We start from the raw sequence: 26,376 nt of genomic DNA, 5'->3' as shown, positions 1-26,376 counted from the left end.
AAGACAGTAGTCTACTATTGCAACACACCAGTTTTATTGCAATTATAAATCCTTAAAAAAACCCCTCAAATAGATAAGTAAACACAAAGTTGTTCACTGAACAGTGGTGAAAACTGATCAAAGGATGCATAAGTCCCAGAAAAGAGTTCTCAAAATAGGCTGTGTTAGTACTCAGTTGGAGACACCTATTTCTGTTTTATAAACATACATAATATAAAAACAGATCTTAAATAACACTGTTATTATCTCCCTGCTTTGAATGATTTGTAGCAGATTGTCTAGGCTGGCCCTTGGGCTGTAATATTGCACTGAATCATAAATGTAGGCTCACTTTTAAAGGATAGTTTGATGCTACTTTCTAAAAGGTAAGAAAAGGAGAACTTTTAATGTTTCCTTTACCATGGCCAGTTTAAATTGTTCTGGGAACTTGTGAAGTCCCCAGAAAACACAAGAGCAGTTTAAAGCTATGAGAGTCTCACAGCCATAAATTGACTTCCTACATTAGCAGGGAAGGATTGTAAAACAATAAAAGAAGGGAAGGGGAGGTTTTGCAGTTCCCACACTAAATTCTTTGTCTTCTTAGCTTGTTGTTGCAGCTCTTGGAGGGCAAAGCCCTACAGTCAGGCAGGAATAGACGGAAACCAATTCCACCTGTCCAATGGAACTCTGCTCTGGAATAGAGGTCTGGGAAACTCCTTGTCTTCATGGAATTCAATCTGTCAGACTTCCTATTTGAATTTAGCCCAGACCTGTTAGGGCAGCCGGATGGGATGCACTGCTTTGGTGCCACATTCATTATAAGTCACTCTTTATGCATCGACTAAACTCTGACCCATCAAAGGTGTAAAACATGAACAGTCCACAGCCAGTATTTACACTGATATAAATGAGAACAGAGAACCCCAAATTCATTTGCCAATATGTAATAAAATGGGATGTAGATATAAAAGGTGTTCAATGTGCTTTAGCTGCAGTGGAGAAATTCTCTTGGCAGCTGTTACACAATACTCCTAAACCTCTCTTGCAAGGTATGGTGAAAAACCACAAAAACATTAAGGGTTATTTAGGTGTCAGCTATTGTATTATGCTTTTCTCAACTAATTTACTCTCCATGGTCTTGACCTGAATGCTACTATCCATTAATGGCACAGTCTTGCTTAGTTTTATTTTTAATTCACTCTTTTTAAGGATTTCTTTTCTCTTGTTGGTAGGTTTTGAGTTTGGGGGGTTCAGAATTTTTTTTTTTTTTTTAATTCCAGTAATTTGTGAAGCAGCTGCATTGGTCATGAACTACTTGCATTTTATTATACCTACAATGATTTTTAAACAGAAAGAATCTGCTCATGGGAACACTAATCCTTCCATTATGGAAATAATTAAGCTCTTTTATTTTCAAGATGAAAATCTTTAGGGAACATATGAAAACTAGCAAAGAGCTTTTTTTTTTTTTTTAAGAGAAAAAACTGATGATATAAACAGACCTGCTAGTGTCTGTTAAACTGTGACATATGGAAAGGCATACAAACTCTTAGAGAAATCTTTCTCAGTAATTCTTCCATTTGGCTCAGGAAAAAAAGAATATTTTTACAGGACTTTCTTTGTAAAAATATGATGACACATCCTCGCAAGATCTTTTAGAAGTTTATTCAATAATAATATGCTTCTCTTATTTTATGATAAATGTATACCTAAATATTTTTATTCTAGCTTTGTTTTGTGTAATTATCTTTAGTCTCTATTTGTTTGTAAAACATACTCTTTCACAATGAAACAAAGCTACTTGTAGTAGATTTTTATTTACTTTCTTTAGCTGCTGTTGTAGTGGTGCATTTTATATGTTACTTCTGTTCCAAACCCTTTTATTATTTGGTGCTTTATACTGCACTATATCTGCACATATAGGATCTAGGACATCACCAGTCAATATTTTTGAAACCTTACTGATATAAAAGTGCTGTCCTATCTGCAGACTTTGGCTCAGGAGAGAGAAATATGGGAATATTCCTTTGTTGGTCATGTCTGGTGAAAGTGCCATATGGGAAAGGGGAGCCGAGTTACTGAGCTCTGAGGAAAGAGTATTTAGAGGATAAAACCCAGAAAGCCACGAGAGACCAGACTTCATTTTTGGCTTCTGCTCACCAGACAAGTTGTGTTGTGCATGTCTGATATCAGGCAGGTGTCGGGGTGCTGGTTTTGTGTTACACCTGCTGGAGTCCTGCTGCCCTGGGGATGGCCAAACACCTGCCTGCCTATGGGAAGAGGTGAAGGAATTCCTTTTTCTGCTTTGAGTGGCTTTTGCTTTACCTATTGAATTGCCTTTATGTCAACTCAAGAGTTTTGTCAATTTTCCCCTTCCGATTCTCTCCCCCAGCCCACTTGGGGGTTAGGAGTTAGTGGCTGTGGGGGCTGAGCTGCCCACCAGGGTCAAACCACAACTGGCAGGGAAGGAAGTGAAGGAAGGGCTGGTCACTTAAAATTATCTACACAGAGAGAGAAAAAAAAAAAGAAAATGAAGCAAGTCCAAAGAAGACAAACAGAAAAGAAGAGAAGATGTTGCTGATTAATGACACCACACCAAAGGTCTTTGACAAGATCCCTCACTAAAGACTTCTCAGGAAATGAAGTTGATTGCAGATCTAGGTTAGCTCTTACAGTGAAAGAAAGTTGTACTTGATCCCATATTCAGAAATGAACTGGAAATAAAACTTTACCAAGTTACAATGTTTTCTCTCTCTCATCTATTGACGTTAATAAAATAAAATTTTGTTGCAAGTTTGAGAAAGTGGTAATAAAATGGCAGATAAAATATGATGCTGATAGACATAAAAATAATGAAGACCAAAACCAATCTCAATTTGCATCTACTGTATTGGGCTCTGACCAAGCTGTTACCACTTAGAAATATGTTGCTGGAATTATGATAGACAATTCCACAAAAACATCAGCTCAGTGGCAAACAAAAAGCAATTGAATTGGAAAATGGATAGAGAACAAAACTGAAAACATCATTGTTTCAGCACAGAAATCCATTATATGCTTTTGAATGGTTTGTGCATTGCAGGTCATTCATTTAGTAAAAGTGAAATAGTAAAACAATAGATGTAGTAGTAGTGTAGAAAAGTGTGGAATGGTTTCCATACAGCTAAATTGAAGAGGGTTGGAGGTTTTCTTATGAGCAAAAGGACCACTAGGTTTTATCAAGGCCTATAAGTCAAGAGTGGTTTGGAGTCAGTGAACAGGGAGTTATATTTTATCATTTTTTGGAAGACAAGGACTAGAGGTCAATAAACAAAACCAGCAACTGAGGGGTTCAAAACAAGCAAGAGGAAATTCTTCATATAGCACATAGCTCTCAATATACGACAAAGTTTAACAATGAAACGGGTCATTTCTAGACTCTGAATGCAAAGACAATGGGAGTTGTAGCACTGATTAGAAGACTAAGCTGAACAAAAATTTACCACCACTGTGAATCAGAGACCTTGGACAAGGTTTACCAGAAGATGGTAAGACACTACAGTGTACTACATTACTACTAAATATATTTCTCCACATCCTTGCTATTGGCCACTGCTTGGCAGCTAAACAGAGCTCTGTTCTCAGCTGGAGTCTGGGTTAGAGAATCAGTTCTTTTATTTCTGTTGTTTCTATTTTTGCAGAAGGTAGAGAGAAAATTTGCATCCTTTGAGGGGGCTTTTGATTTGTTTAAAAGATAGAATATGATGTAATAAAATTTTGTAATAAAATGTTAATATTATATAGGGTTGTTTTTTATATTTCCTTATGTGTATACTTCACTGGAGAAGTATCTTAAGCTGTTAAGCACTCAAAATGCAAGAAAGAAAAAAAAAACTTCACTAAACAAGAACAGCAGCACTGGAAACTTTATTGACATTATTTTCTGACAACACATCTGATAAATTTTCTTGTCATAGTTAAAAATAGAGAGGGGCAAAGATTAATTAAAATAATGCTAGCTTTTTAAAAAGCTCTACTTAATTTTGGGTTTACCTTTGTTCTGAATTAGAGCAGTGGCAGAGTTCCAGATATGGTTGCTGATCATGGCAGTTAACACTCAATTCTGCTATTGTTTTCTTAAGAGTTTGTTTGTACTCTCACATAGAGAAAATCCAGCATCTCATTTAACACATGCTTATTAAATATAATTATTTTCTCTCTATATAAGTCAGACTGGTATTCAAATGTTGATTAGATTGTTGGAAATCAAGTTAAACTTCAGTTTCCATCTGAGTTATCAACTGGGAATAAATAGGATAAGACTCTACAAATACTGACCTAACAGCTTTTAATCCTTCCACGGGAAGGATTCACTGGTTCTCTTAAGTGTGTATAAGCTGCTGCATTCTGCTTTTGCAATTCCATTTATAATCTATTTACAGGCTGAAAACAGGAATGAGAAAGAGTATTTCTGAAACCACATTTTGAGAATATCATTTAGACTGATATTCAGAGAGCTGTAGGTCATTACAATAGACTAGTCTGAAAAAATTACCATCCTGTCAGGTAAAGTGAGTGATTTCTTCTATACTCCTCTTTGCTTCTTATGTGTCAGATTTCCACAGAATTCAGATGATGATAAATTACCCAGCTAGAAGAAATTATTGCCTCATGGGATAAATTAGTCCTTTGATAACTCACTGCAGAGAATCCAGGCCACAGATCAGCCTTGGGGATACAGGAATCTTGCTCCCTTACTCAGTGCATGGACAAGGGGGTTAAATTTCTTTTAATAAAACCAAGAGCCCAGCAGAAACCTGCAGAGCACCATGTGCAAGAGAGCAGCACCAGAAGTGCCATGGTTCTGTAATCCCAGGTCCACTATCCTGTATCAGGCAGATTTGACTTCATCTGCAGGCCAACAGGGCTGGTGTGGCTTTTGAAATTCCCTCTTACAGTTGTTTTTTACATTTTGGGTTGGTTTTTTTATAAGTGCCATGATATGGCTGATGAACACCCTGATGAGCATATGGCTGATCTACAGCAAACCTGAAGTTCTTTCTAAACTGGATCTGTGGCATGAAACTTTGACTTGATATGTCTTACAGAATACAACAATTTGTGATGCTTGTCAGTCTGGAGAGAAGAGTTTCCTTCAGTAAATGACCAGCAAACAGAAAAGATCACTGCTTTTTTTTTTAATGGAATGAGTTGCAGCAATGTTTTCTGTGCTTTGACTGACTTCCAAGACACAAAGGTGATTGTATCAGACTTAACATGCAGATGAGGCTTTCAAAGGGAGAGCTGTACAAATGATAGCAGCTACTGTTGATTTCCATCCTCAGCTAAACACTGTCTTGACTGTTACACAGAACTCTTCCTCAACCTGCCATAACTCAAGAAGGAAAAATAAAAAATCCTCGAATTCTTTCTATTCCTTAAATATTCAATGATAGCCCTGTAGACATCCTGTGCAGTTCTTGAGAAAAATATACTGAGGAAATGACTGCATTCTCATACAGTCAGCATATGAGACAGGCTTTTACAAAACATCATTACCTTACAAGCCAGAATGTTTAAACAATTCATGGCAAACTAATGCAATTTGTGTTGCTGTATTCACTATTGTGATATGTTGGTCTGTGAGAGCAGCTACCAGGGATACCTGCAATGGCCTGGAGCAAATGAGCCCCAGTGTGGAGTTCCCAAGGTACTGTAAGAAGAAGCTGCTATGTTTAATTTAATTAAAATATGTTCTAATAAACAATAAATTGGTAAAAACTGGTATAAAAAGATAGTCTAGTCTATACCCAAAACTCATTAGCTTAGGCAAAATTCAGTATCAAGCAGTACCCAATGGGCAAGAGGTAGGCAATCTTAAATTAGCTGGAATTGCCTTTGGATGCTCAGGCAAAATGCAGGAAAGAACACCCCTTTTTCAAATTCTTATGGACAGTACATACTCCAAAACCCTGTAGGTTTCCATTCTCCTAAAAAGACAATTTTTTTCTAACTTTTTTTGGTTGGGGTTTTTGGTGGGGTGCAGATTCCCCAAGAAAAGCTGAATTCATCCTTCCCTTCCCCACATCTAAAGAAGGATGGATTTGACTGAGAGGTTCAGCTGTTCTATTTGTAGTGTCTGTATGTGTAATTCATCAGAAGTAATTGCTAAAAACAGCCAAAGTTTTGCATAACCAAAACCTGTTAAAAAAAAAAAAAAGAAAAAGTCTATTGGGGGAAAAAAAATGTAAAGCTTAATAGAATGTCCCTCAGAATATTTACCTTTTCTTCCTGTCAGTCTCTGAAACTGAACTTGAGATGTAACAAATGGCTTTCCCGTATTTCTGCTGCTGGGGTCAGGCAGATCCTCCAGGAAATCCAAGATGATGTAAAACCAATTAGTAAGTGGCATCTTTGCAGTCACTAAAAGAGACTACAAATGACTGTTGGATATGAAAGAGGGTAGCAATTTGTAGAGATAAATATGTACAGTGGCTATACAGGAGATAATGTAAATATGTAAGAACTGAGTTTGGTCCCCAGACTTTCTGGAATCGCAGGCTCTGTAGCAGAAATAATCCACTGACCTTGTTATCTGCCTGAATTTAATAGACTAAGATTAGTATTATGCAGTTTGCTCTGTTGCAAAATGATACCAAGGAGCTTTTTAAAAAACGCCCACAGGTATGCCACAGGTATATCACAAAGATCTTAGTTGCATTCCCACTTAGTCTTGAATATTTTACCATAATTTTAGCAGCATTTCAAGGAATGCTGCACGTTGTACCTGTTGCCAGTGCTGTAATGCTCATTTTCCCCGTAGTTTCCAGCATGTTGCTGCCATCCTTGCCATCCCATGTCATTCTTCTCATGCAGCCAACAGGACTTCCATATGTCTTTCCTCCACATATTCTTAAAAAGACATTTCTCTCAGTGAGAAAATCTTGGTCTCCAATGGCATGTTTTTGGACACATTCTTAATTCCTGCCCCAAATCAGTTTGGGTCATTTGATTGAGGATTCTACTGGATTTGAGAAGAATTCTGCAAAGAATATAACATAAAATATAAAATAAAATCATTGTAATTGTGCCCAAATGTTGAGATAAAATGAGGTGTACATGCACACAATAATGAAAATTCTAGGAAAGTGCACTATTGTGACTTCCTAGGTGAGGATCATTACATAGGTCACATGAACTAATTCTTAAGTATTTTTTCCTGATTCTTAAAAAAAAAAAAAGCTTGATTTCTAAAGATTTTATAAATATCTGTAGTTTTTAAACCCATGCTAATATTTTCTGCCTGATAGATTGCATCATAAAGTAAAAGTAACCACTATTTAAACAGGAAAAGTGATGACACTTTCGAGCTGACATAATATTGTGACAAGCATGTATTGCACCCTATGCTGCATCCTTCTTGGTGAGCATTCATGAAATGTTAGTCAACAGAAATTAGATACATTTTCATCTTTTGCTGAAGTGAAGCAAGACCTTTGACAGGTAAACAGGTCATCACTGAAACTATTCTGCCTGGAGTGTTTTGCAGGGAAAAGTCTAAATACAGAAGTTGAAAATGTCATAATTTCAGGAGGAAGAGGTAAATAGAACAAAGCTCAAGGAGATCATGCATTTGGGCTAAATGATTGCTGTTTATTCCTTTGTCTCTGATACTGGTTGAGTTGCATCTGCTAAATGTGAAATTGAGAATTTGGGGCAGAGTAATTAAAATTCTGAATTAAATGTGAACACACAAAGCAGTACTTTATATTATGCTGCCTGCAGACATGTAAAGAGGAGCATGAAGGAAAAGGGTGAGTTGATTTAGAATTTCCTACCACTGTGAAAAAAACCCTCATTTGTTTCTGCATAGCTGTTACCCAAGTGGAAATTTCTGACTTTATGCTACAAAGACATCACTGAACTAAGAATTTACCCTGACTCTGGGGTTTGTTATCATTTTCATGCTGGGTGCATTTTTTTCCCCTTCTATATCTTCTGTGCCTCTGTCTAATGAATAATTACTTAAAAGCAGCTTATATCCTTAATTATAGAATGATAATAAAATTATATCATTACCTCAAGTTTTCAGATCTCTTACAATTCATTTGAATTGCTTCTGTTCTTTCCTTCTTAGAATTTATGGATCGGCCTCACTGACTAACATTAAAGAATTTAGTACTTTATAGGTTAATGACCTTACATAAAAGAGACATGAAACAAAATGATCTTCCAAAAATCAATATACATTCCATAAATTAAATATCTATAAAACCACTGAAAATGGCATTGAAAGGTGAAGTTACTTAAAAAAGAAAAAACTTCTGTAATAGCCAGGTACTAAATGAGGAAAGAGAACCTTTAACCTACATTAAAACTCACAGGAAAAAACACAAGGGGAGAGAAGTTTGGACTGTACTTGGTCAAATTTTACATGCTGGATTTAAAAAAAAACCCACACTTTTATGATGATCTCTGAGAACAGAATAAATCAATAGTACAAAATAAAACTATCTGTACTACTAAAATACAACAAAATAATGTTAATTGTCCATACATTTTTTTTTCTGGAGTTGTCATCTCTGAAACTCAAATCCTACTGTAATATCTGAACATCTAATTAGACATTGTACTCTTAACATGAGATAAGGTACTTCCAGATGGACCTTTTAACAGGCAAAATGAGAGCTTAAAACTATTTGGACTTATGATTCAGGTGTATGAACCACAATAGAAATTAAAATAATTAGAATTTTCATTAAAAGTGTTGAGTAATGACTAGTATGAAAAGCAGTCCCATCCAGCCTAAAGCCACACAGTGCACAACAGTCCCATCCTACTCCAGAAAGTTTTTATTACATTCTTTGCTTATAAATGTCAGATTAACATGTATATCCTAACATTTAGATGAGCAGCACAATTTCACTTTTACCTTCGGTGCCCTGAAAACTCCCAAGATAATCTTTTTAAATTATTGCAAGTATGAGAAGCTATTTCAGGAAACCCAGAGAAGACAGTATTTCCACACCACTTTGTGAGAGAAAGGTATTAAAGCACTTTTAATCTTGCCATAAAAAGGTCTAAAGTAATATCAGTGTCACAATTTTAAGGATTATACATTGCTATCATGGGCTTGTCTGAAAATTCTGGAATTGCTTCTTTTAGCTAAATAACTGTGATGGACTTGCAATAGAATTTCAGCCCAGCTATTGAGTTCTTAGATGGCTGAGAGCTGCTCGTACAAAAATGCATCTGCAACTGCCTTGACAGCTCAGTAATCTGTGAATGTATTATTTGGGAAATATTGTAGGCTGCTTGGAAAAAGTAATTTGATAAATAAATAAAGGGCAAAGTCTACTCTCTAACCTTGTTCAACATGATTTAAGGAAAAAAGAATCAGCGAATGAAAGCACAGAGTTCATTTCCCCTCTTAAAATTAGAAGTTAAAATATTTCTTTGGAAATGTGCATTTGGGTTGATAATAATCCTTTTTCAAAACAATTATGGCAAACCCTCTTAAATAGCAATTAAACAATAAAAATCAGATTTTAAAGCAGATCCAAAATGTGATTTCGTTTGTGTTTAAGAGCAATTGATAAGCTAATCAATTCCTGTGAAAAAAATGTCGGTTTGTAATTCCACTCTCATTTGCTTTTTGCTTATTTGAATGATAGACTGGAATATCTTTTAAATGCATTGAGCTGCATTTTTATCAAAGTATGTGGAAAGCCACTATATTTATTCTCTGAAATAACTCAAAATAGGGCACTAAATTTCCCAAAATGGTGTTTGATTCTTGTTTCCTTTTTCCCCTCAAGCTTTTTTAAATCAGTTTTAATCTATTTGACTGATAGAATAACCTACGGTTTTAAGATGTAATTCAGTCTCTCTGTCTTTTTTTAATAAGAAAAAATTTCATCTGCAGAAACAGCAAGTATTTTGATTCTTATCAAGGAAATTAATTGGAGTGAAAAAAAATACAGGTAATTAAAAGCCTGAGGTTCAATAAAAATAGTATTTTTGAAACACCTACCAAAAAAAATCATTAATGCTGAACTTATGGATTCAGTGAAAATGACATATTTAAACATATAGCAAGATGTGCTGTAGGAATAACAGAGCATTCCACAGAACCAGAGAGATCAAAAGAATAGGAATAGCTCTTATCCAAAAATCTTTAACAGTGAGAGAGGGCCACTTTTCTGCTCTCACCTGTGGACTAGAAGATTGCTTCATTTTCTATGAAGGGATAAAGTTTGGTAGCTGAGGATGTGAAAATGCAACCTTTATAAAATTTTAATTTGATAAACACCTTAGTTTATCTTCCTATGGCAGAATGATAAGAAAAATTAACATAGTTCAGCAGAGTGCAGGTCAATGAATTCATTCTTGCAGTGGAAAAATGAAACAGTTTGTTCACAAAGTCTTTGCTTTCCCAAGGCAAGTGGTAAGAATAATAATAATAATAAATTCTTTGGTCTGAGAATTTCATTAGAAAAAGAAGGTTACATTTATCTACAGAGTACATAACTAAAGAAATAGCATAAAAACTTTTATATTAATAGCAAATGAATAGGAGGGCAGCAGTAACTTGGATTTAAGGTGAAGAATTTCCAGAAAAAAGTTAATAATTGTATTAATATTGGAACAGTAAATTCCATTTTAGGGATTCATAAATAGCAATGAATTTATGTGATGTTTAATATTAATAGAAAAAATAGGAAAGAAATTGAACAAATATAAAAATGAAAGAAAATACTAAAAATATTTTAGCCACATAATTCAAATTGACAGACTTGAGGTCACAAAGAAAAAGGAAGAGCCTATCCAGTGACAACATGACTGCAGAAGTGTGGGAAGTCAGGTCACTATGACCTTCCAAAGAAATCCCTGCACACATAATCCCAGCAGGAAGATTTTCAGGTCCCTCTAGAGGAACTGTATTCATAAATGCTGATTTTCAATGAATACCTTGTACTGATCTCATTAAAAAGGTGAAGATTTAAAATCAAAATTGTATTGAAGAAGATTTTGTAATTCAAAATTTCGGGGTTTTAGTTTGTATTTAAAATATTGTTACTGATATAATTTGGATGTTCCACAGCACATGATCTTCCTCAGTGCAGTCCATGTGATCCCTGGGGCTCAGAATGCCGAGTTCAGCCCCATCAAACACAACAGTTCTCCCCACTAAAGGTTCCTGTGAGCTGATCCTGCTGCCCTTTGTCCTGCCACGGTGTCACCTCCCGGCGTTCCGGGGCTGCCTCATCCTCAGGGCAAGGTCTGGGATAAGGGAAAGATGAAAATCACCCTTTCTGAAGTTCTCTCTGTCTATCAGTAATTTGTCTTGAAACTTTTCCCTCATAAGGCCGCTTGGAGGACAGTTGGAGGCTCAAACTGCTCTTCATCTCCTCTGACATCTCTTCTAGGCTGTGTCTAAGCATGGCTTGGATCTACAGGCAATAGAGGGTTTTTTGTTTCATTTATTCCCAACGACCAGCAGTAAAATGTTCAACAGAAATTATTTTGGTCTTAAACATAGCAGTGGAAATCTATGATGTCATGTTTATATAAAAACAAGGCACCAGAGCTTCATAAAAATGAAATATTAGGGTTATTTGGTGTACATTATGTTCACTGTGTGGCAACATTACCAGAATGATAAAAGTTTTGTGTTTAACTAATGGAAAAAGCTGATGACTGACACCTTAAAAGCTTGGAGAGGGTTCATTCACTAGAAAAGGGGTTAATTTATATGATCTGTAAATGAAAGAAATCATTGCTCTAACAATGACCTTATAATAACATCCTATAACACCCATAACTGCTAATTCACCATCATGCTTATATATGTTATTTTTTAAGACTTTGAGTAATGCAATAAATACAACCAGAATTCAATTTACCAAGTGACCAAATTAAATTTTAAAAATTGGTTGTAAATAATTTTTTCCCTTGTCCTAAAATACATTTGACAGACTCTTATTTAAAATATCTATACTCTAACCTGGTCTCAGGCCTGTACTCAATCTAAAAACACAAATATATTCAAGAAGATTCTATTCAGTTACCAAAGTCTCATGGGAAATAAATAAACAAACAAAGGAATGTAAAGAAACTGTTGGGGAAAGTCTGGAAAACAGTGTCTGAATGTACAATTGCAGAAACAGCAAATGTCAGTTATTTCTCCATAGTGAGACTTCAAAAATATTGACAAACACTGTTTGAATTCCCATCTAGCTAGTCAGTTCTGAGAAGTATTTGAGTTGTTTGGTCACAGAATATAAATAGTATTATACTGTTTAAGTCACCAAAGAACAGTAGGAAAATCTCAATTCTCTAGTTGAATGTCCATTCTGTACGAGGAACTTTCAGTTCTGTATTTCACTTCTATCGTTAACAGATGTGATTTTCCACAAAGGGTTATGTAATTCAAATTTCATTTTCTATTTTTTTTCCCTTATAGTAAAATGCTTCAACATTATTTCAACAAATAAGCAGAGAGAAAAAGAGGGGCTAAATTCTTTTTTTGTTACCAGGAGTTTTGTGGCAGAGTCTGATTTCAGCAAACCTCTCTGCAGTGTTTTGAACTGCATGTTCCCTCAGCAGGACACCAGTAGCAGAAGACATTTGCATTCCACCTGAAGGAATACATTAACACTTGAACTGTTTTCAAAATAATATCTCCAAAATACCCTATATCCAAGAGGTAAACTATTTTCTAAAGTATGTGTTGACATCTCTGGATCTAAATAGGAAAAATGAGCCAAAACAGATACATATTCCTCCTCTCCCCTGCCACCTCCCTTACTCCACAGGCAGATATTCTGATTATTCCTTTATTCTCTACACTCTCACTGACCTGCAGAGGCTCCACAGTTTGTTAGTAGGTTCAGGGACTCCAACAGCTCCACTTTTACTTGTGTCAAATGCCACAGAGATGTGAAGACTTTTTTCTCTCACTAAGAAAAATTTTGACATCACTTTTAGAGCACATTGAAGTTGTCACCTTTTTTACTACTTAGTCTACATAACCATATAATTTGAATCAAGCTTGTCTTGAAACCATTTATTAGAAGCCAGACAGTTTGAGGTATCAGGAAGCAGAAGGGACCCTTTTAGCTGTGACTACATTATAACTGAATAAACAAAGGGGAAGCTGTGATTTGGCTTCCCAGCTATGATGGTTTAAAAGGATGTGGTTGTCATGGATGTGAAGCACTTTTTTATGCTTTATTTGTGTTCATGCTACTATAAACTTCTGGTGCCTAAGTCTTCATTTTCCAAATGGTTTCTCTTTTGCCTGTGTTTGTTTTAGGGGCAGGGAGAAACAAGAAGTTCTTACTTTGAACTCCCTTTGTTACACTTTATCTTGCTTGGTGATTCAGTTTTAAATGTGGCTTTCTAGCAAGGAGATTAATAGTAATTAATTAATAGTGTTGGTGCGAGCAACAACCTAATTGAAGTCAAATCTGCAAAAAGAAAAAAAGGTTAGAGTCATTCACATCACAGCTTATCAATCCTTTCTTTCTAATTAAGAAATAAAACAATTCCAAGCCACTCCTTTCACAAAAAAACCCCAATCCAAATCCTCAAAAAAACAAACAGCAAAATCCCCCTAAACAATGACAGAAATCATTGCTATAGGGCTATAGTGTATTCTTGTCCATTTGAATACCAGGTTTCCTCTCTGTAAATATATGAAATTATTATATGAAGTCCCACAAAATTGTTTAACTTGCAAAAAATAAATCCATTCAGTGAGAGGTTTTTTGTACATTTCAGTCAATTGGGTTTTGTCAGTACCAAAAAAAATCAACATTAAAATAGAACTTTGATGCTGTAGAGATTTCAGAGCAACATCTGTTGACTTACCTACTGCTTCTGTTGTGCAGCCAAACCTGACTGGGACCCACATTCCCTGAAGAAAGTTCTCGGGGACAATAGCAGAAGTTTAATTGATTTCCTTTTTTTTTTTTCTCCTGTCCTGTCACACACAAAGGAGGAAGATCAAATAGTGCATTTTAATGAGGACTGAAGTATCTTTCGATATACATTTATAATTTATAGGAAATAAAATTGTTTTGAGTAAAAATACTCAGTGTTACCTAATTGAAAATAGTGACCAAATTGCACGGGTTGGTGGAAATCCCTCTGGTCAGTTGGTCTTTTACTTCAGAATATCTTACCTAAATTTTCCTGTACCATTTAAAACAAAAACAAAAACAAAATACTAACTAACCAACCAACCAACCAAAAACCCCCACCCTCCTCCCCAAAAAACCAACCAAACAACCAACCAAAAGCAAAACCTGAAAAGCAACCACAACCAAACGAAATTAAAAAACCTCAAACAAACAGTCAGTATTTGGTACTTGCAACTGTGTTGGGAAACATCAGAAGATGATACAGATATAAGATTAAAGAAATGCAATTAATGACATGAAGGTGCACTAACATTTCAGCTGACGTTTTCATCCATGATTTATATTTTGCCCACTAGTCAGATGATGGATCAGTCAAACTATTTCAGCCTGAAGCACAAAAAAGTGAAAATGGTGTATGTCCTCTGGCTTAGAGAGTTCCCTGGGGTGATTTTGAAAGTGTTTTCTACACTTTAAACACAAAGTTAAAACGGGGAAAAAATAGCTTGTATAAAGCCAGAATTTGAAAAACAAACAAACAAAATAAATTTTTTAAAAATAGTAGTGTTTTAATTTTTTTAAGTGTTGGGTAAACTTATTGAAAGAAATATATTTTTAGAAAAGGCATCTGAACTCAGAATTGAGGTAAGCAGCAGTTTTATCTCTAAATATGAACATAAGTCTGTTGTGGTAGGATTGTTTAAATGCCATGTTTTTCATCTTGTTTGACTATTTTTCAGGCTTTAAGGTGTTGATTTGAAAATAGAAGAAAAAATAGCTTGTACTTGATGGGGAAATGTAGTGATTGAAGTCTGAGACCAACAAACCTCAGCCTGACCTGCTGAAATTACCAAGGGAAAGGACTTGGAAAAAAAAAAAAAACAAAGAAAAGAAATGTAAGAGAGAAAGATGGGAAAAGTCACATTAGCACAAAACTTTCTTTTACTCCCTCTGGGAATTAAGTTTCCTAAACTTACATACTGCAAAACAGTAACGATGTCAAGTAAGGGCATTTCCTTGGGTTAGAGGAGACAAAGAGTTTTCATCCTGACAAGGGAGCTCTTGTCCTCCTGTTTGTTATCCAAGCACCCAGCACTGAATGACAAGATGGCACAAAGAGGATCGTGCCCTGCAAAAGTGCCCACAGTGAAAAAACATACAAGTTCCAGGTAAAAAAAACTCTTTTGATGTGGTGAGTCTTCTGAAAACACCCATTGGATCTAAAACTCAGACTCTGAAATCAAGAGAGTAGAAAATATTCACATTTATTGTTGGAAGGAATACTGTGAAGAGATGTTCTGCACATTCCATTGACTGTCAAAGTTCCATGGAGAACATTTGATTGAACCAGAAGCTTTTCCCCACTTAGATCAAAGCTAAAAACAGGAGGAAAAAAAGAGAAATAAAAATAAAAAGCAAACCCTGATTTATTGGACAATGCAACAGAACTGCTAAAAGCATCAAGTAAAAATCAATTCCTTTTTTTCCATGAAATCTCTAAGAATCTCCATCCATACAGCAAAATATCAATGACATGCAATTTTTGAAGCAAAGATGTGTTACTTGGTCTAAAATTCTTCTACGATCTACAACAGTAAAATATGCATATGGGGAAAATTCTGCAATTCTGTTAAAAACATGCATTGAAGTTCATGTCTTATGAGCAAACAGGAAAAAGATCTTCATTACTAGATGAGTTCATTTAGATTCATTTTATATGATGTAACTTTAATTAAAATGAGTTTTCTTTAATGAATTTAAAGATCGACTATGCAGGAGCAAGATTGTTTTGGACTTTTATCAGATGCAGATTTAGCTGCTTCCTCATATCTTTAGGGATTCTGAAATTTTAAACTAGTCTGAAATTTCTTTAGAAGTCTTTAAGTGTATTTTGGTAACATTATTAATAGAGTGTCTCTAATTACTGGGTGCTTTCAGTGTAATTATGGAAATGTTCCTGGTACACAGTATTAATTTCTTGCAGCACTTCTAAGTTTGTGCACTGATGTCTCACACATTCTAATGCCCTCCACAAATACAGCCAGAAATGGTCTGAAAGCCTGAATGCATTAGAGGGAGAAGGAAGATCAGGGATGAGGTTTAACTGCAATGCTTTATCCAGCTTAAACAAACTCTCCAGTCTATGCAATTGCTGTGTTTATTTGTGCAATGGTCTCCACTAAACTCTCCCAACCTTCACACTGTCTGTTTTTGAAAGATGTGACAAAGGTTCATCTATGTTTAATAATAAGTAGAATTTAGCAATAGTACAATACTGTCCTAGTTCCTGGAGAGATTTGGCAAATGCTTTTTATCAATTATGAATTTGATACAAATATAAATACCTGGGTTTAGGTTGGCCTTTCCCTCCAGCTCTTATCTAAAGCTTTATCATTTCTCATTCCCCGAGGCAAAATAACATACCTGTGAAGCTTGGCACGTTTCTCAAAAAGCTCCCATCAAATCACTCTAAAGAAGTTGTTTACTTACATCCTCAGCTTCAGGACTGAAAGAATTGTCAAGCATGTGATTGTTTATTCTGTTTTAGGAAGAGAAGATTGAGAGGAAACGCTCACCAGCCTTAATGAATAACTCAAATAAAATTTCTGTTGTAATCATCAGGGGAATTTTTACCTTTTCCATGCACAAAACGAAAAAAAAGAGTGGTTGTTTTTTTTTTTCCAGTCTAGAAACAATATAAAGAGGAGTAAAAATGTTTCTATCAAAGGAAGCCATGTATTAGTCTCCATTACAGCCATCAAAAATTGACTCAACACTAATTTGTAGAGAAAGCAGGAAAGAGTAAAAAAAAAAAGGCAAATATATATTTACTTTCTATTTCTCTGCATTTCTATAGATGGATATGAAGATTTTTAAATTCACAGTAGGCAACTGAGTAGAAAACAACAAACACTGGAATATCAGTTGTTCGCTTGGATTGTGCAGATCCTGTTATTTCAAATCAGTTGAGCAATTCTGCACATGCACTCATAATAATTTACATCTGAGCAAACATGCAAGGCATTTACTCCCAAGTCACATACTAAATGCAAGACAATGGCAAAATGATTTAATGGAGAGTTTTAAGGAAGAACCTGACTTCTCAGTTAGTTGTGTGACTACAGTATTGCTCTCAAGATTATCTGAGCTCTAAGCAAATATGACAAAAGAAGTTCTGCAATCGGTTCTCTCCAGAAGTATTTACACAATTTTAAGGCTCAGTTTTCTTATATATTTGGCTGAGAGACATTAATGGAACAGTCACATACTTGGAAATGACTGCATTATCCTGACTCCATAAGTCATCCCCTATCAAACAAGATGCATTAATAAATTTATATAGATACTGAAAAATCAAAATCCATTGATTTGAACCATCTTCATGGTGACTTACACTAAGCATTTTATTTTGCAACCATAGGCAATGTGGTCTGTTACAGTTTCTGTGGATAATCCTTCATAAAAGTAGAGGAACACAGCTGCTTTACATTGCATGCTGATCTGCCTGTTAGAATGAAAACATGTTGGAATAGTAACATGTTGGAATAAAAGCTGCAAGTATTGTAAAATATATAGCTAGAGAAATCCCCCAGAAAGGAACAAGTGGGAAGAGCTGAGCCTGTCTCACACCAACCCTTACCTTGACATAATTCTGAAATAAACATTCTGAGGACCTTTGTCCCATCCAAAAGCTGCAACGTTTTGGGCACTCAGTTATCATTCCATTCTGATCAGGGGAGGGGAATAAATCATTGTTATAACTACCAGTGCCTGGGCTGGGTCTGTGCCATGGGGCAGAGCTGCCCCCTCAGCCCCTCAGTGCTCCCCGGGCACAGCAGAGCTCCAGCTCAAGAAAGGACACACGTTCACCAAGCAGGAGGGAGTGGGAAGTGCTGCAGCTGGTCCTGCTGGGGATGCCCAAAGAGCTGGGAATTGTGCATATTCACTGCAAGTGGACATTGAGAGAATAAACCCCCTGGAAGCAGAAGAGAGGGGCAATGCAGGCTGCCATAGTGTTATGGGTTCACCAAGGTGGGCCTAAATTTGGGCTCTGAAGTTCAGGCTAGGCCGAAGCTGTCAGCTGACTTGAGCTGGGCTGAGCTAACAGCTGACCTCTTCTAGCCAGTAATTTTGTATTCCATACCACATTATGACATCATCTCCAGGGAAGTGGGAACCAGTGTGGGAGTGGTTAAGGCAGTCGCTTCTCAGCCTTCCTCTTGGGAGGACGCACGATGCTGTCCCAGGGGGGATGGAGAGGGCCAGGCCCACCACTGGCTCACAGGGTATCTCAGGAAAGTAAAATGTGTTGTTCTGGGTCTCTCCTTTCTGCTTGAGTTTGTCTCCCTGGGGAATAAGTTTATTTTTAAGTAATGTCTAGTTAAGACAGTAGAATTTGTGTGTTCGTTAAGATAAGAAGTGGAGAATTTGTTGCAGACTTGTGTGAGTGTATATTTGTACTCTCTTCTAATTGTCTCTTCCTTTCTGTAGAAATATATGTAGTTTTAGTATAAACGTGGTTTGAAGTGTTCTTTTTGCTTTCCCCTCTCTTTTCCTCCCTTTCCTTGGTGTTAAGAGGGAGGCTTTTCTCTCTGTACTTGGGGGGGTTGGCAGTTTGCTATCTCAAACCAAGACACATAGAGGCAACTGGGAATTTTGAAGATAAAATCAATAATTTTTCATAATACTCTAGAAAATTAATGGTTATAATGGCAAAAAAAAATATTTGTCAGATGTGCTTAGCAGTTTTATTGGTTTGAACTTTGATTTTAGAGCTGACTGGGTTTTTTTCCCAGAATAGTAAAGAAGTACAGACTCCCCTCTGGTCTCAAGACAATCAGATATTTTGCAAAATCACTTTAGCCCAATCCCCAAATCTATTGTTCTGATCCATAAAAAAAGAAGAGAATAGCTCCTTATCTTTGGAAGAGTTTAATTAGTAGGAAATGTAACATTTTAAAAAGATAATATATAATTAATAACTCCAGCAAAGGTGGACAAAGAAGAAAGAGAGACCAGTCTTTGTACATCCTTAAAAGCATTTAATGTGCTATTCATCTAAAATTAATGATCAAACTCTGTAGTAATAAGTGGGAGAAAAGCTCAAAAGATGTCACTGACTGTATTTTTGTTCTCTCATTTTCACAGTGAAAGGTTGTTTCATGGGCTGCCTATGCTTCTTGCTCTCTGAATTCTTTTTTGTAATTAAGAGCTACACTGTCATGTTTAAGAAATATGTTTGTCAAGGATTCTTTTCTCGCCATTTCCAAGTATCTTGACAAGGAGCAAATTATTAATATCAAAAAAATTTATAAATTTGAGAATTGGGAAAGTACTTAGAGGGAAAAAGCACGAAAGAGGTATTGTTTTTCCTTTAACAAACATTCCAAAAGTTCAGATTCTAGATTTAGGAAAGATTCTGTAGAACTACAAGATGTCTTTTGGGCTACCAATAAATGACAGAGATGTATTCAGTGATGACAAAGAAACAAGCAGTATGTTGATTTCTCAGCTTTACTCTGTAACAGACCTTGTATATAATTGTGGGATTATTTCAGCAAAAATTCTCTTAATTTTTGAAGTAATTTGCTAGTGGAATAAATATGCAAGCAAAGTTTATTCACACTGTTTTGAACAAAGACCCTGAAGGTGTTTCTTCTTTGTATGGATTGACTGAATATAACCCAGGAAACAGAAATCAAACAGAAAAATTATGGTTAAACCTGGTATTTAAAGTGGCCCACAGGTTGTGTAGTCCTGAAAAGAGCAAGTCTGCTCATCTCATTTGTGATCCAAGCATGACAGGAGCTATGGCTAAATATAAGATACAGATCATGTGGAAAAGAAACCAAGTTGTATCTGTATATATTGGTTACAACAGAGTAAGAGATTTATGGAATGCCTCAAGTGGCCAAAGGTTGTGGTTTTTTTTCATGATGAGACCCCTGAGGACAGTTCTGGGTTGGGTGCAGGGGAGGGGTCAGCTTAGGAGGAGCATTGAGACCCTTAAAGACTGTCAATACAGAGTAGCTGATGACTTCATTTCAAAGCTACAAATGTTGGTAAGAGGCAGATGGGATATTTTGATCCAGATTTTTTTGATCCAGAGTTTTCTGTGATAGGTTGAAAACTTATAGCAATTTTCTTTGTCTCTTTGCTCTTTTTTTCTTTGTTTTAAATAGGAGGTTTCACTGCCTCAGCCTGTCAACAAGGCAAGTAAAGGCATTTTTTAAAAAGTAGGGGAAATGTTTAGAAAAACTGCAACACAACCAGTCTGAAGTCATGCAATTAATTGTGTTCTGGATCATTATGGATGCAAAGTTGTAGTAAAGCTTATTTAAAAATTGTGATTTTATAAGTTAAAAAAAGATTGGATACTTTATTGCCAATTCTGACTAAGTCTGACTGTTGCAATTTCAGGATGAAGACTAAAGATTTAAGAGAGGCATAAACATAATTCTCTCACAGCTCCAGTAAAAAAACCAAAAACACAAATAAAAAAACCCAAAAATCAATCATAAAAAGCAATCAAACAAATCAATTAAATACGAACATTTTCTTTCTGAAAGATTACTTTTAGAGGCAAAGGGGAAGTACTATGATAAATATATTTATATATATAAAAATATATGTATGTATGTATGTGTGTGTATATATATGTATGTACGTATATATATATAAATAATTATAATAATAATAAAAAGTTTATATAGTTAAAAATACATACTATTTAAATAATATATGAGACTAGAACTATGAGGACAAAGCAGGGAACTGGAGAGGGAAAAGGGAGGAGGAGAGCACGAGAGAGCACGTGCACAGGTCAGTAATGGATTATTCAAAATAAAGTTTAGCAAAGGATATAAATTACCTTTTCCCCTCCCCTTATTCAGTATTTTATTTACTCCTTTATTTTAATTTTATTTGCTAGTCTACAACTTCAGCACCACATCCTAGACAGAGGAATGCTGCTTTGGCCAATTCTGGCTCTCACAGGGGTATTTAAAGTGCCAGTTCCAAAATCACATCATTTGAGCCACGATTTACTCTGCCTGACATTCTTATGTTGACAAACTGTTGATGCAAACCATAAATGCAAGCCCAAATTTCATTTCTTGGGGGTCTGTCTATTCAGCTCAGTTCATAAATGGCTCTGGTGTTCAACTTACCCTATTTATGTAAGATTTGGGGCAGAACAGCAAGACACTTTCATTTTTCAGGAAATACCATCAAAGTTTCCTAGGCTATAAATAAAAGATGAAAGATAATAACTAGAGTTGCAAATTCCTTCTTGATACATCCCTCAAGACAGTTTATTTTACTTTGTCACCAAGTTAAAGGAGTTCAAAACCTTAATATAGTAGTTCAAAAACCAGAATTATAAAAAGGGATATACAATTCCAGCTCAGTAATAAAATGTATGCAAACTGAAACCCCAAAAAAGTTTAGCTATAATATTCTTTTTGTCAACTTGTTCTTTTGTTTCTGCAGTTTTTGTTCTTTCTCACCTTATTACAGCATCAGGATCTATTCAGCACTTGATATTGATTCAAAAAATTCCTCAAAGGTGCAACAACTTTTAATTGATTATTTAAAAGCAGATTCAGGTACTGGGAAGAAAGGTGTTCTAGAAGACAAAAAAACATGAGAAATCCAATTTCTTTACAGTTTCATCAAATCATTCAGGAATTGCACAAGTCTGAAGCTTTCTTTAATTAATTCAGTGGGGTTACAGAAGTGGAGATTTTCAACATATTTACTTATTGGATGATAACTGATTGCACTCACTTTTTAAGCCTGGTAACCCAAGTAAAACCCTTTCCTCAAACTAAAAACCCCTAAAAATTGGAAATAAGTTCCTGTTGTTAGTGAGACCTGCCCTTTTTGCCTTTATGAATGGCCTCTGACCTGAAAGCTTTAACAGAAGTGCATGTTATGGAAATGAGACAGCCTTAGAGTCTAACTGTATCCAGTTTGTCTCTCCCATCCCCTTCTTACTCCTGTAAGACTCTCTGCAAGATCTCACCTGAGTCTCTCCTCCCAGAATCTTAAATGACTTTTTCTCACACTACAATCCATATGATGTGAGCCACAGAAAAGTCACAGAACGTTTCTATACACACACACACACACACACACACACAAGAATTTAGGAGAATGGAATATTTCCTGCTCTTCTTTTCAATGGCTTTATGAGCACTGTGCCCAGCAGGAGTTCCATTGTTGGGCACTTGGTTGTAAAAAAACACCTTGACAGTTCTCTGAACTGTCTAAACTGGTTATCACAGCCTTGACTATTTACTCTGGGTAAGTGACCACTGTCACACTTTCATAATTCACATAATGCAAATCTGAAAAAAATTCCCACAGAAATGTTATTAAAAACATTAAGCTGCAAAATACATCTTTGGAACTGGAAAGCATCATCACATGCTTTTCCCCTCCCTCTCCACATAAGCACTGGCCCCTTCAGTCTTTTAAAACACAAGACCTGCTCAAGCCTTGTATTATTTGCTCATTTTGCCTCCAAGATTTCCATTTCATTTATAGAACAAGCTGGAAGTTATACAATAAATGATGTAAGAGTGTATGGGGGGAAAAGCAGTCACCTGGTTATAGCACTTCAGAATGGCTCTGGGAAACCAGATTCTCAAAGGCTTTTTTTTAAGCAACCTTCTTCATAGGAAATCACTCTCTCTGTGGTGATGGTTTCTTTCCCCCCAGGGTCTTGACTTTTTTTGTTTGTTTGTTTGTTTTTTAAATTTGAACACATAAAATTCAAGTTTTCTGAAATTAGCAAAAGCTTTTGACTTCAGTGTATTTGTTTTTTACTTTCTTATCTGTGAAATGCGAATAGTGCCCTTCCATCTCCGAGGAGCATTGTGAAAGTGCATAAATCAAATTAGTGTTTGAAAAACACCTATACATTTTATTGATGAGAACCACAGAACAGACAATGAAGTGATTAACAGTTCCTTCCCCAGATCAAAGCCCCAGTGGTATCCAGTAAGCCAGTCAGAGGAACAACAATTAACAGTAGGAATTAAATGAAATATTGAACCTCTGTTCATTGGATGAATTATATTATCTTGGTGTCCAAGACAAAGCACTGAGTTTATGCTGAAAACAGCACGTGGTGTGTAATTGCTCTGGGTCAGACTCCACTCACACAAGGAAGCCCAAACAAGATTGCACTGGCAACATTCATTTTGCTGTGTAATAACATTTCAGTGCTTGCCTTTGCCACCTTTAATTATATATTGCAATTTTTTTTCTGGGCATATTTAATCCAAAATTACAATTACCTTCAGCAAACACCCATTTTTTTCCTGGAATTTAAGCAGTACCCAGTTGCTATACAACAACTGTGATCATCTCAAATTTGTTTCATTTGTATTCTCCCTCAGAACAAACCCAGCACTAAACAATTCCAGCTTAATTATCCAAAAGGTGTTTGCACTGCAAATAGTTTCCTCTCTGCTCCCATTTTTCTTCTGATGCCACTGGACCTGTGCACAGAGCACCAGAAACAACTGATTCACGTGGTGATAGTTTCTAACAAGATGTAATCGGGCAGAGATTCTGTAAGGGTGAGAAACTGCCTTCCACCAACAAAGGCAATTTCATGCTGCCCAAGGATAGGCAGCCTGAAATAAAGCTGGGAATCTCCTTGGAAAATGGGCACTCCAGTCCAGTGATGATGGAACAAGTGTTCTGCACCTGAACAGTGATGACTTGTGAACATGCACGAAAGAGCAGCACATGTTTCTAAATACACAAATCAAGTCCTTGATGGTAACACCATTTAAATCCTCACTGTGCCCCAGTTATCCAGGATTTATTTGGGAAACTCAGATCATCTCTCACCTCACACTTACAGAACACAGTTTATTTTCCTCAAAGAAGGCAGGGAAAGAAAAAGTTTCATTATGTTTCCAGTCCCTTAATGCCAGAGCTACCTCAGTCTATTCCAGTTGTTCTGAGCTATTGAGCAGCTTTTATCAGCAGTATGTGCTGGTGGCTTCCTTTAGATCTGCTTTTTGGTGTACAGCTCTGTAAAAATACAGTGTAGATCAGTCATATTGCCTTTAACTCTCAGCCTGCCTGCATCTGAGCTAAAAAAGGGATTTCTGAAAATAAGGTAGAAAAGACACTGCATCAGATGAACATTTGGGGATTTTTCAGTGTTTGAGAGCTTGGGGTAGTTTTGTGTCCCTGTTTTATTACCCCAACATTTCAGCTAAATTGTGTATTCTTCAGTAAAATAAAATACAATTTTATTTTCTCTGACAAGCATAAAGATTTTAATCATAACATTATATAACACTGTGAAAGCATAGGAGTAATCTTTTTTAATTAATGCCCTAAAGTGTGGTTCATTCTTCTTCAGCACATCACAGGGAAAGTTTGCCATTTGGCTTGGAACTTGCAGAGGAAGAAAACCTTCCTTGGTGTTACCCCATCTATCCTGTGCAGTGTTCTGAAAACATTTTTTCCTCTAGTCCATACAAATTATAAACTATCAACATTAAATGAAAGTGTCCTTCACAATCCCATAAAGAGAGAGCAGTGGATGGCTGGATTAAGAGGCATTCACAGAGCTGTGGTTGTGATGCCCAAGGAGATGGTGAGAGGCACAGCCCTGGGTGCCAACACCAGCAAGTGTAGCAGGAGTCACATCCCAGAGGCAAAGCTGTTGGGTTGGAGCCATTCCTGTCACCATGAGCATGTCCCAGAGCAGAGGGACAGCTTGTATGTCACCAAAAAGAAGGCACAGGTAAGAGAGAAACTTCTGGAATGGAAGGGATCTGTATAGGAGAAAATGGCCTCACATTAACTCCATTAAATGGGCAAAGCTCCTGCCACTTTTAACTCTAAACCAAGATGGAAGCAGGAATTGCACAGAGACCAGAGGGCATGTGGAAATGGACTGCTGCTTATTCCAAGCCACTGGAAAACTCTCATCTAGGAGTTCATGAGGAACAGCTGGTGTAAATTTGGAGCAATTTCAGTAGAGTAGCAAAGTTGGGTATTGATCCTGCTTAGTCAGCTTGACAATTTAAATATCCACCAATAAAGCAACAGGAGTATAAATAAAACAGATTATAAAGCTGGAAGGAAATTTCACATTAAAGAAAAATCCAAATAATATCCTTGGGAGGGGTGCTATTTAAATTACAGGAAACAGATGTATCCATAAAGGGCTTTTGTTTTATTTTATAATTATAAAGCATATAATGGCATGTTTCAGAAACTTCAAGAATAATTATTGACATTTCACATCTTTACACTTGCTGTTTTTTCAGGCATTGAAATTTACTTCTGTGCAAATTTTGATCCACAGTAATCCTTTTATCAACTTACCCATTTACTAACTGCTGTTGACCAAAAACCAGATGGTTCCATTTGGAATTATTCTGGACACAGCTCTCTCTTCTCTTTTCCACAATATAATTTAGTGTTTTATGCTCTGATGTATTTTATTCTTCAGTTAAAATTAGGATTTAGGACACAGCTATAGCCAAAGAGTATAACAATGAGAGAGATCAGAGCTCAGAAGCAAAACCAAGAAACGGAGATGACAGTCCTGTAATCTGACAAAATGTTTTATTTTTTTCATGGCTTTCCTCATATGTTGTTACAATAAGAGACACTGAGTCAACAGGTTCTGGTCCCTCCCTCTGGAACAGCAATTATTTAGCATGAATAAGGGTGTTGTAAAAGTCTCTTCTCACTAACAATTACATGTCATGTTTTTATTGATGTCTCCTCCTCATCCTGGAAGTGGGATAGAGTGAGACAAAGTTTTTAAAGCTTTTAATAGGTAGCAGGGGCCAATTAAGATACACACAGTACTATAGGTTATGGTTTAATCCTTCCATGGATAATTTTTGGACTTTCTATGAAAGGGAAGAGCCAGGGTTTGACAGCACCGGGTGAGCTCTCATAGACATGGAAGCAACTAAAGGTGAAAGTACTACCAACTATAATAGTAATTCATAGCCATAATGTGGAAGGAGAAAAGAAGATTAAGTTCTGCAGAACCAAACTGATGGATCTTAGATCTATAAAATTAAGAAATAAATATATATAATTTGAAGATGGTTTGCTGTCACATATTTTAAGTAGTGTGGCTTGATGGTGTAAATTAGTTAAAATCCGCGTCCTGAAAATGTCAGATTATATCCACTACGTACTCAGCAAATCTTGTCACTGTCTGCTTTTCCCCCATCTGATGTAAAGCCTTGAAAATATGTATATGCTGAAACACACA

This window comes from Pithys albifrons, chromosome 14 (assembly GCF_047495875.1).
Source record: "Pithys albifrons albifrons isolate INPA30051 chromosome 14, PitAlb_v1, whole genome shotgun sequence".
Classification (NCBI taxonomy): domain Eukaryota; kingdom Metazoa; phylum Chordata; class Aves; order Passeriformes; family Thamnophilidae; genus Pithys; species Pithys albifrons.
Note: the sequence above shows the minus strand (reverse complement) of the source record.